The 12,775-nt window shown below is 40.1% G+C and overlaps 2 pseudogenes; both read right to left on the bottom strand.

Annotated features, from left to right (window-relative positions):
* Positions 1-280: 280 nt before the first annotated feature.
* LOC114026861 lies at positions 281-1,123 on the bottom strand (annotated as a pseudogene).
* Positions 1,124-6,907: 5,784 nt separating this feature from the next.
* LOC114026965 lies at positions 6,908-10,542 on the bottom strand (annotated as a pseudogene).
* Between the last annotated feature and the right edge of the window lie 2,233 nt (positions 10,543-12,775).

Raw genomic sequence — 12,775 nt, 5'->3', positions numbered from 1 at the left:
TTTATAATCTTGGTGATACTCAGGTGAGCAGTTTATAAAAAGGCTAACTTTACAGAGAATAGTTTCAGGCTTGATACTCGACTTTTCCCAGAAGATAAGAATTCATTGGTAGACCATAGCAATAACTGACAAAGTTGTTAACATGTAAACATGGACCATAAGGCAGAGCAGATTTAATGAGCAGTAAACATGAAATTGAAGGACAGGCAAGGGGAAAAAACAAGTGAAATTAAAAACGAATTTTAATTATGATCGCAGAATTTTCATATTCCTTAATTTTCTATTTCATACTTTCCCTTGTATCTTTAATTTGCTCATTCTTTTTCATAAGAATCTCCTTCAGGCTGTGGTATGCCATGGTCTACTGGAACTTCTTGTCCAGTTCCTTTTCAATCACATTCAACCGTTATTGAACCTTAAGTAGGTCATGCTTTATTGACACTAAATTTTCTTCCAAAGTCTTCTGATTTTCAGTAGAATCATTCAGTGTCTTCTGAAACTCACTGTTCAGTGTTGCAACCATATTTCCCAAGTCACTAATATCCTTTGATCTGATTATTGTCATCTGATCTCCCTGGACAATCTATAAATCTCTCAGAGCTAACAGTAGTTTTGTTGTCTCATCCAATGCATTTGTAGCCTGAAATTTTATGGTCTTTACCCTTGATCTCAATTTTTCATTCTTTTCCTGAAGTGTTATGATTTCATTCTTTAGTACCTCTGATGTTCTAACTTCATGTTCTCTGAATTAGACTTTTTTTTTGAAATGATAAATTCTGATTTTCCAAATTCTGCAATTTGTTCTAATAATTCTCAATTTCCTAGCTCTGAAATGTCTGTCTCTTAGCTTTAGGTACTACTTCTTCACCTGCCAAAACCACTGCCAATGAAGCAACATATTGGCACAGGAAGCACTGATGAATTCAGACTCTTCATTATGAAGCACAGCCTGTAGTTCATTCAGAACTTGGGTTTCTCCATCCATGGTGAAGGTGTCATCTACTATTTTGCTCTCCTTGATATCCTGGAAGTAGGAATGCACAGTCTGGAGTCTCAAATCTCTTTTTGAATGAGCAAAACACATGTAATTGATCATTTTGTTTTGATGGTGATCATTTAGAGCCAATTCCAATTCCAGACTTTTTTAATCATGGTAACGATTTTCCAATTTTCCAATTGCTTTTCCACTTTTCTCCTTCATCTCCTTCTCCTTTGCTCTAATTCTTGAATTACAAACTGACTGCTATTCTTCAGGAGAGCCCTGGCTGTGGGACAACAGGAGAATATGTCTGTTCTAAATCACTCCAAGCCAGCTAGCAAACTTTTTTTCTAGGATGACATTGATGGGGAATATGCAAACTGCAGACATTTGACTTCAAAATCTTTCTGGATAAACCTTTTTTTCTTAATTTCTATACTCAGAATATGAGCCTTTTCTGAGAACACAATAACTTTCCCCCCAAACTTCCCTGTGGCTAATTTAGTCAGAAATCTTTGTTTCCTCATTCATCACAGCAAGTACATTTTTGATATTTGAATCATGTATTAGATTATGCTCATTTCCCTAGTGCTTTTGATAATGATTCAAAGAGAGGTAAACTGAAAAATGAATGCTTCATTGGCCCTGTCACTTTAATGCTTAGTAACAAGAATAAATTAAAATCCTATTATATGGATTGGAAGAGAAGCTGAGCAGAAAATTGAATTATTTTGCAGATTATAAACTTTCAATAACAGACCATAAATAACAAATATTGTGTTCTTGATTTCATTTTAAATCTCTTGTTTGATCCTAATTGCAAATGAGGTCAAGAGTGAGACTTTCCATGGGTAAAAATGATTTTTATCTCATATAAAATGAGATAGCCTGAAAAACGGCTTAATAATTTCATTTTTAAATTCATTTCTAAAAATAAAGCTTTTTTCTCCTTGAAAAGTATAATTGATTCTAATTCAGTACAGTTCAATAGTATTTATCAAGTATTTTCTGAGTGCATCATGATAGGCTCTGGGGGCCATATGTCTTAATACAGTGGAATAAATCCTGGTCATCAGTAAAGATATCTGGGTATAAATCCTGTCCCCAACTAAAGACACAATTAGATTGGGGTGATCATGACTTTGCCCCCAGAGTACAAAGTTTACAGGTCTCAATAGTTCCATAATCTTTCACACTTCCTCCTTGCACCTCTGCCCTAACCCTCACTGGCCATTGCAGTGGGAGTAGTGGCTTTATTCCAGGATGTGCTTCTGACTCCTAAAAAACAAAACAAAACAAAACAAAAACTTAATAGTATATTGGGGCATACATCTTTTCCACAGCTCATATCTCTCTACAACTACACAGAAGGGTCAGTGCTTCAAAACAGTAGAAACTTTAAGTTAAGCTTCCTCTTTTTCTCTCCATAGATAGATCTCCTTCCTTTGTCTTCCTGATTGGCCCAGAATAAAAAAAAAGAAATCAAATGCCAGTTACAGTTGTGTCTCTAATGACGTTAAGGGTGAATGATATCTCTCAGTCTTAGTTCCATTATCACTAAAATGTACATTTGCTGCTAAGTGCACAAAGTTAAGAGTTAAAGAAAGGACTTTGTAAATATCAAAGTGCTACATAAAAGCCTAGTGTGGTATCATATGGTATATTTGTTTTGTTATCTAGTTCTCTCTCTCTCTCTGTCTCTCTCTCTCTGTCTGCCTCTCTCTGCCTATTCATCTTTGTCTCTGTCTGTCTTTCTGTCTCTGTCTCTTTGTCTTTGTCTCTGTCCTTCTGTCTCTTCTGTCTGTCTGTCTCTCTGTCTCTGTTTATCTGTCTCTCTCTCTCATAATATTGGTCAACTCTCTGGACTTCAGTATTTTGATCTATAGAACAAATGAGTGACTACACACTGTCTAAGATTGTCCAAAGAATGCAGCTGGTAATGTGAAAGCATAGAGACTAAAAACCAGGGTTTCTTGACACTTGGCTCCTTCTAGTATCTCTCAGGTATAATCCAGAATAACTAAGAACAGATAAAGAAGTGAGTTTGTCACATAGTGTGAATGTGAAAAAAAAAAGTCAGCTCTCATGGTATATTGATAACTGCCCATTACTAAAATAGCACAGGGGAATCTCTTTTTTCTTTTTTTAAGTGTTTTTGAATTTATTATCTTTTGGATTTCCACTTTTGGGAGCCAAGATGGATTAAAAAATGTAGTCGCTCTCACCCTCCCCAATAAACCTCTGAAAGTCCAGAAAATATCACCCCAAAAACCCCTGGAACAGCTGAACCAGAAGAAAGACAGGGAGCAGCAGTGCAGTAGCCCAAGTAGCTAGAGGGATTAATGGGAAAGGGCCCTATTACCCTGGGCGGAAGGGGAGCAGTATGGAATGGGAGGCATCTCAGTCAGCTAGTGGAAAGCCCCACTTTAGCACATCAGGAGGAGATTCTGGTGCCTTGGTATTCTACAGCAAATGGGTCTCCCAGTGCATCAGCAAAAATAAGGAAAGCAGCACTACAAAGGGCCCCAGGCAGAGAAACACACTGCAGCATTCATCTGAAAGGAGCTGAAGAAAGCAACTTAGAGTTGCCAAGAGTTCCAGCCTTGTTGATTCCAGCCCAGCACCAGGTAAGCTGCCAGAACCCTACAGCCTCCAATTGCCAACATAAGAGGCCCCAGCTCACAAAGCCAGTGACCAAGACCTAGGCTCCCAACACAAGAAGCTTCAGTCAGTGCCCTCTGCTCCCCAGCAGGAGAGTTCAATCTCTTTAAAGGTCAGGGAATAAAGAAACACCGTGAGTAAAAAGAAGCATATGATAGATTCATATTATGAGAAGAGTGAATATTAAGACAGAAATTCTGAAGAGGACAACATTGTCAACAAACCCACATCTGCAACATCAAAAGGGAATATGAACTGGTCTGAAGCCCAAAAAGTCTTCTTAGAACAGCTCAAGAAGGATTTTAAAAGTCAAATGAGAGAAGTAGAGGAGTACTTAAAAATATAATTGGCCAATTGGAAAAAAAGTATACTGAAGAAAACAAGTCCCTAAAAAGCACAATTGGTCAACTGGAAAAAAAAAAAGTACACTGAAGAAAACAAGTCCCTTAAAAATACAATTGACCAATTGGGGAAGGAAGTACAAAATCTAATAGAAGAAAACAAATTGTTAAAAACTAGAATTGGACAAATGGAAACTAATGACTCTATGAGAGAGCAAGAATCAGTCAAACAGAAACAAAAATAAATTTAAAAAAAGATGAAAAATGGGTAAAACAACTGACCTGGAAAATTGATCCAGGAGAGACAATTTAAAAATTATTGGTCTACCTGAAAATCATGATGAAAAAAAAGAGCCTGGAAAGTATCTTTTAGGAAATTGTAAAGGAAAACTGCCCTGAAGTCCTAGAACCAGAAGGTGAAATAGCCATAGAAAGAATCTACCGCTCACAGCCTGAAAGAGATGCCAAATTGAAAATGCCAAGGAATATAATAGCCAATTTCCAAAATTATCAGATCAAAGAGAAAATACTGCAAGCAGCCAGAAAGAAACAATTTAAATACCATGGAACCGCAGTTAGGATTACACAAGACCTTGCAGCTTCTACATTAAAAGACTGTAAAGTATGGAACATAATATTCCATAAAGCAAAGGAGCTTGGATTGCAGCCAAGGATAAACTACCCAGTGAAAATGATCATGATATTTGAGGGGAGGAGATGGATATTCAATGAAATAGGAGACTTCCAAACCATCCTGATAAAAAGACCAGAGCTCAACAAAAAAATTTGATCTTCAAGTACAAGATTCAAGAGAGACATAAAAAAGTAAATGGAACAGAAAGATACAATATGTTGTTAATAAGGGCAAACTGTTTACATCCCTACAAGGGAAGATGACACTTGCAACTCCTGAGAACTGTATTGTTATTACACCATGTTAAAGAAGTATACATAAAGGGGGTGGATATAAGTTGACTTTGATGTAATGATAAACAAAAAAATCTAATCAAGTGGGTTAAATGGATCCAAGTAAGTGGATTAGTCTGATCTAAGAAAATGTACTGAGAAAGGAGGAGACAGACAAGGGTAAATTACATTACAGGAAAAGACACAAAAACCTATTAGAGTAGAGGGAAAGAAGGGAGGGGGATGAGCATTGTTTGAGCCTTACTCTCATCAGATTTGGCTCAAGAAGGGAATAACATAATCAGTTAGGTATAGAAATCTAACTTGCACTATAGGCAGTAGGAGGGGAAAGGGGAAAGAAAAGGGAAGCAGGATAGAAGGGAGGGAAGAAGCAGTAAGGGTAAAGGGGAAGAAAAGGGAAAGGGCTAATAGAAGGGAGGAGGGACTAAAGGGGGTGGTGATCAAAAACAAAACACTAGTGAAGGAGGGAAAGGAGAAAGGAGAAAGAAAAGCATAAACAGGGGGAAAAAGGATAGAGAAAAAGACATAGATAGTAATTATAATTGTAAATGTGAATGGGATGAACTCTCCCATAAAACGGAAGTGTATAGCAGATTGGATTAAAAACCATAACCCTACAATATGTTGTTTACAGGGAACACATTTGAAAAAGAGTGACACATACAGGGTAAAGGTAAAAGGCTGGAGCAAAATATATTATGCTTCAGTTGAAGTAAAAAAAAGCAGGGGTAGCAATCCTGATCTCAGACAAAGCAAAAGCAAAAATAGATCTTATCAAAAGAGATAAGGAAGGAAACTACATCCTGCTAAAAGGCACCATAGACAATGAAGTAATATCATTACTAAACATATATGCACCAAATGGTATAGCATCCAGATTCTTAGAGGAGAAGTTCAGGGAGTTACAGGAAGAAATAGACAGCAAAACTATACTAGTGGGGGACCTCAATCTCCCCCTCTGTGAACTAGATAAATCTAACCTCAAAATAAACAAGAAAGAAGTTAAGGAGGTGAATAGAACATTAGAAAAGTTAGGTGTGATAGACTTGTGGACAAAACTGAATGGGGATAGAAAGGAATATACTTTTTTCTTGGTGGCACATGGCACACACACAAAAATTGACCATGTAGTAGGGTACAAAAACCTCACAATCTAATGCAGAAAGGCAGAAATATTAAATACATCCTTTTCAGATCATGATGCAACAAAAATTGTATGTAATAAAGGACCAGGGAAAGATGGACTAAAAATAATTGGAAACTAAATAATCTAACCCTAAAAATGATTGGGTCAAACAACAAATCATAAAAACAATCAGTAATTTAATTCAAGAGAATGACAATAATGAGACAACATACCAAAACTTATGGGATGCAACAAAAGCAGTTCTTAGGGGAAATTTTTTATCTCAAAATGCTTACAAAAATAAAATAGAAAAAGAGGAGATCAATGAATTGGGCATACAACTAAAAAAACTGAAAAAGAACAAATTAAAAATCCTCAATTAAACACCAAATTAAAACTATTGAAAACCAAAGGAAAATTAATAAAATTGAAATTAAAAAAATATTGAACTAATGAATTTATTATCTTTTTTTTTAAATTCCACAAAGCTGCAATAAGAGGGGGATATACCCCTAAGAAGTGGTTAATCAGAACCTGGTATAAATACCCACAACCAGTACCTCCCTACTAGCTCTATTCTGTAGTATAGTATTCTCCTCCTATCTCCTTCCCCAGACATTAGTAATCTCTTTTAAATAAAAGTCTTGATACATTCAGATATAAACATTGTGCCTTTGAGGCACAGACATGGTGGGGAATGGGAAAGACAGACTTTCCTTACATAGTGATGGTATGTCAAGGCTGGAGAGATGTCCAACTTGTAAAGGGGGGTAGGGGAGGCAGCACATTCTGTCCTTTGGGGTGGACAGGCTGTTCCAGGAGGTCAAGTCTCCAAACCAGTAATAGGCAAAGAAGAGGTGTCCTGTTGGCTCCTCACTGCAAAGGTGGCTCTGGTGTGATTGTGGCTGGGCTGAGGGCTGTGGGATATGGGAGTATTGGGGTGCCTAGGTCTGGGATCAAGCTGGCACTGGACATGAAGTTGCCCTGAACAGCTGCCACAATAGCAGGGCTCAGGGCTGCAGTGGATCACATCCCTGGCCCAAGAGGCAAGGAGGATGGCCTGTTGGTGGTTGCTGGCCAATTAGGATGTAGAGGGCTCACCATGGACACAGGCAGGTTAGGTAGGGGGAGGGTTCCCAGGACAAATGGGAGATTGTGGTGATGCCCATGCAGGTTAGGAGGAGGAGGAAAGTTCATATTAATGGAATCAACAAGGCTACTAAATGGGATGATGGATGATGGAAGAGGAGGAAGTGCCATGCTGAAAGGCAAGCCCAAAAGAGCATTACCAGACACACTTGGGTGCCCACTGCCTGGCAGTGCCCCTGATATCATTGAGGAAGGAGTTTGCTGGCTAGAAAACAGTGAGGGGCCATGTAGTCCAGTGTTCCAGGCAGGATTGTCCTGGGCTGGGGAGTTGTGCCCAGCTGGTTGTAGCTGTTGTGACCCTGAGCCTGACCCTGTCTCTCTCATCTGTTCAGTGGGGGCCAAGCCACCAGGAGCAGCCCCAGTACCAGCAGGAGTAGGGGCCACAGAGGGTGGAGCCACAGCCAAGCTGTGGGTAGGGAGTGGCACAGTGGCTCCTGTGGGTGGTACTGGCTGGGAGTCAGGGGGTAAGTTTGGGGGAAGCTGCTGTTGCTGTTGGTGCATTTGCTGGAAATGCTGCTGCTGTGGACTCATCTCTGCATACTTCAGCTGTTCCATGTGAAAGGCCTGTCTATCAGCCAGGAGCTGCTGCCTCTTCTACTCCAGGGCCTCTCACTCATGGTCTATGATAGTCTCCAGCTCTTCAAAGTGCCAAAGTTTGATCTCCAGCTTCTTTATCTCAGTCTCCACTAGCAGAGTCACCAGGGACTTGATCTTCCTCTCTTCAACTGCAGCCAAGAGCTTGCTTTTACAGCAGCCACTGCCAAGGCAGCAGTGGCAACAGTGGAGAGTTGCCTTTGCTAATGTCCTGCTCTACCTTGGTTTTCCTCTCACCTTCAGCCTCAACCACATCCTTTAGCACCTCCTCCTGCCCTTCCTTTGGCTGCTTTTCTTTTTCCTGATCAGTCATGTGTTCCCCCATTACTCTTCTCTAACTCTTTCTCAATATCACCTTCCTTCCCCTTTTCTTCCTGCTTTTGGGTGCTTCACTTGGTTTATCCTTTACTTCTTCCTCTGTGATGGTACCTCCTTCCCATAGTTCCTTAGGCTCTTTTTTTCTCCTCTGCAACTTGGCCTTCTGCCCAAGTCTCATCAGTCCCACTCTCTTCAATCCAATCAGGTTCATCAGAGGTGGTTCCTGCAATGCCACTACTCTCCAAACCAAAGGATGGGTCTGCTTTGCCTGATATTTTGGCTGCTTCCTCCACCTTGAGAACTTAGGCCTCCACCATGGCTATGGGAACCTCTTCTTTCATGTTGGAGAAGTGCTCTAAGGCTGACCTGGCAGCAGCAGAAGCCACTTTGGGGGGCAACCACAGAGGCCAGGAAGGTAGTAGTGCTCATGACAGGGTTACCAGACTGGCTGAAGGAAATAGGCTGGTAGGCAAGGGGCCTCAGTGAGGCCTTTAAGTCCTCTAGGTATGGGTCCTCAATGGGCAAATGGAGGAAGTGCAGTACGCATTCATCCTGTGTGCAACTCCCTCCATGTTCCAACTCCTTGTTCCAGTCATCTCTATACATTTCCAGTGCCTCTAGAAGAAGCAGTGTCTCCTGTTCTGTCCATCTGTGGCTTGTACTGGCTGCCGCTTTGCTCTTGGAGGCTACATTCCTTCTGGTGTACGTATCTGTCCGTATTCCAAAATCCTTCATGTCTGTTGGTTTCTCTTTGCCTTTGTCAGCAAACTTAAACATTTGCTGGGAAGCTGAGGTTTGCAGCTCTGGCTTTCCCTTAACTGTCTCTGATGCCAGGTCATCTAGTTCTTTTCCTTTTTGCCCAGTCTTGTCAGCATCAACTGGTCAGCCCTGGGGTGTCTTGGGTTACATCGGTACTAGCCCTGAGGGTGTGTTAGCTAGCACATGGAAGTAAGAAGTGGGCAGGAGTGCCATGGGAGTTAGTCTGCTTTATGCATCCACCTGGTAGTTGATTAGAACCCACTTTTCCAGGAAGGCATGGACCCTCATGATGGCACAGACATCACCTGCTGGGTTCTGGTGGCAGGCAGAGGAGGTGAGGTGCTCTTGAGGGTTCAGTTGATAGGTATCAATAATGAAGTTTCAATAGACCAGGTAGATTTCTGGAGTCTTGGATTTGTTCTTGCCATTGAAGAATTCTGGCACAGCCCTCCTCAATGGTGTGGACGCTATTATAATCAAACCAGGTCACATAGCTAGGGATGATGACATGATGAGTCTGTTTGGTCACATTGTCTTCATGAAGGTCAAGGGTTTTTGTCTGTTCGCCCTTGCTGCCAGTTCTGCTCTCATCCTCATCCTTGCCTGGGGTCTCCATGCTCTCATCCTCCTGTTCATCAAGATCAGTCATGGTGCCTCCTTTAACTGGTGACGATCCTGAGTCCTTTTTGGTATTGATCGTTTTGGGCAGTGTCATTTCCTCCACATTGGGGACTGGTGAGGGCTCCACGTCCTTGGTCAAATCTTCTTGCTCTTCTTCTAGATGCCCACACTTTGACTTAGCATAAGGTGTTAAGGGGCCCTTCTTTGTATTTTTCTTTTTGGCTTCAGGGGTCAGACAAGGGGAGGGAGAACACTTTCTTTTCTTGTAGTTACTGTCTTTCCTGCCCCACTTGTCTGAATCTGGGCTGTTCACCTCATCTATCAGTGTCTTAGCTGGGATCTTCTCTGGTGAGACACAGGGTTTTTTTTCATCATTCACTTTATAGTCTTCTTCATTCATCCATTTGTTGAAAATATCTGTATCCAGAACCAATTTGCATGAACTTTCCTTGGTTTCTTTGGTGTGTGTGCATCTTCCACAGAAGCTTCAATTTCACTTGCTGGAATCCAGGTGTCATAACTGTCAGAATAGTAGCCCAGTGCAAAAGAACTCATTTGACCCTCTTCATGACTAGCCGTACCCATTCCTTTTCCTCCAGGTTCCCAGGAACAGGGCATAATATATGGGAGGCATTGTTCTTCTCTCAGTTACTGTTTCCCTGATGCCTTTTGATAATGTCCTTCAATTTCCCTAGGAACTTAAGGTCAGTCTCAGGGTGTAGGAAAATATTTGGTGAACCAAGCAGTTATTCTGCACAAAGGACTTCTCAACGGTCATGAACATTTCCTACATCTTGGTCCATGCAGGATGGATTCTGGAAATCTAGGAAATGTTTGATCAGAAGCTTGGTGAGTGGTGTGTTGCTCACGTGTTTGCCAAATACGTCATCCTTGAACTGTAGCAACTGTCCCACTAGACTAGATAAAGACTTGGTGGGTGGTTCAGCCTGAATGTACTTCTTACAGTTCTTGCCGAGCCAAAACCAAATATTATCAAACTGAGTCACCATGTCTGTGGCCTCGTAGTACTTTACTTTTGGGCCGCCATCCTTCTTCCACATCGTCATCTTCTCCTGGCTCTCCCCATCCCCCACCTCCCACTCCCCAGCTGCCCTGCTGTCGCCACCACCGTCCCAGGACCTTTTTTTTTTCTCTGGACTGATAATCTATCTAGGATTTGTGGGTGGACATGGCAAAAAAGGAGAAAGAGTGAGGATATAAGTACTATTTTCTGCATTCAGGGAGGCAGAATCTAGAAGGCTGAAATCACAAATTTATCAAAGTATCAATTTCATGAATCTCTATAATTTTCACATACTTTTGTTTAAATTATCACATCTATGTATTATGTATATTAGATCATTATGATTCAATTATTTTAATAAACCTATAATGTGAGACATAGGTGTGAAATAAAGATTATACATTATAAAGTACTTGATCTCAAAGAACTTGTATATTATGTATATGAGATATGTGACATGTACACAAATGTATAAAATGAAGATAGGGAGTGATGCAGAAGAAAGATCCAATTAACATACTTTAGAACAATTAAGGACAAAGGAGACAGAAAGATGCAGGTATTGTCTTCCTTGAATATAAGAGAAAGTTGTGAACCAGAAAATAAGTAAGTAGCTAGTTGATATTCTCCTGAAGTTTAACCCAGTGTTTTTTTTTAATTATTCTTTCTCCTTTTGCTATAGAGCATTCATGCATGGTACAGAAGTGTTAGACTTAAAATCATCAGAGACTTGAAGTCAAATTATGTCTCTAGCATTTATTAGTTCTGTGACCATAGGCAAGTTATATAGTCTTTCTGTGCCTTTTTCCATATGAGCTTAACATTAGCAACTACCTAACCCATAGATTTGTTGAAGGATCAGAACAGATAAGGAATATAAAGTACTTATAACGTTTTATGCACTGTATAAATATTTGTTATCTTGTTAATTTTTGTTTCTGTCATCGTCTTCATCATGTGTCATGGGGAGGAGGGGGAGGAGAGAATAGCAGCAATAGTGCAATAGAGAAGGAGTAGAAATGATGAAAAGGAGATAACAATAATTATAGAGGTTTTCTGGGGGCACTTACATGAATAACCACTAAAGCAATCACCATAGATAGAAAAGGTAACTCACTGAGGGGAAGAGAGGTAGGGTCCATATGATAATCTGCAAAAGTTTAAACCTGAAGTCTAGGTTGGCTCTATTACAGACTCATTCTGAAGTCCTAAATTCAAAGACTTAAAGCAAAAACAAACAAAAAAAATAAGCAAAACAGACGTGGAGATTCTATGTTGCGCTACAGAAGGCAATGTGTTACGCAATATTTTTAACAGGCATTATTGAGGCATATCGTGGAATTCACAATAATAATCTTAATCTCTTTTAATGGTGAAACAAATCAAATCCAAGGACAATGATAACCAAACATATCTGAACGGTTCTCTTCTACTTTGGACATGAATGACTCTAAGTCCCCCAAGACTTAATCAAACAAAATGACCTATAAGCACGATCAACCTCACCAGGGCAGACAAACTGATGCATAATTGGCCTCTAGGGACCTCATGCAACTAGCAGGTGCTCATCTCCAAGTAAATTGTTCTTATTTTTATTTTTTTAATAATTTATTTATTTTTAGTTTTCAACATTCATTTCCATAAGATTTTGTGTTCCAAATTTTCTCCCCATCTTGTCCCACCTTCCATCACAAGATGGCATGCATTCTGAATACCCCTTCTCCTAATCTGCCCTCCCTTCTATCTCCCCCCCCTTCTCTTATCTTATTCCCCTTCAATTTTCCTGTAAGGTAAGATATATTTGTATATCCCATTTCCTGTGTATCTTATTTTCCAGTTGCATGCGAAAACATTTTTTTTCTTTTAATTTTTGTTTTTAAAACTTTGGGTTCTAAATTTTCTCCCTTCTTTCCTCTCTATCCACCCTTATTGAGAAGTCAAGCAACTCAATACAAATTATACATGTGTAGTCATGCAGAACACTTCCATAGTAGTCATGTTGTGAAAAACTAAGTGTATTTCCATTCATCCTATCCCACCCCCCCATTTATTCTATTCTCTCTTTTGACCCTGTCCCTCCTGAGAAGTGTTTGCTTCTAATAACTCCCTCCTCCAATCTGCCCTCCCCTCTATCATCATCCTGCTCTCTTGTCCCTTTCACCCCCTATTTTCCTATAGGGTAAGATAGATTTCCATACCCAATTAAGTGTCAATGTTATTCTCTCCTTAAGCCAAATACAATGAGGATAAGATGTACTCATTCCCTCTCACCTTCC

Source organism: Vombatus ursinus, unplaced genomic scaffold, assembly GCF_900497805.2.
Source record: "Vombatus ursinus unplaced genomic scaffold, bare-nosed wombat genome assembly UNPS02014847.1, whole genome shotgun sequence".
NCBI lineage: Eukaryota > Metazoa > Chordata > Mammalia > Diprotodontia > Vombatidae > Vombatus > Vombatus ursinus.
The sequence above is the reverse complement of the archived record's forward strand: the minus strand, read 5'-3'. Positions and strand labels throughout refer to the sequence as shown.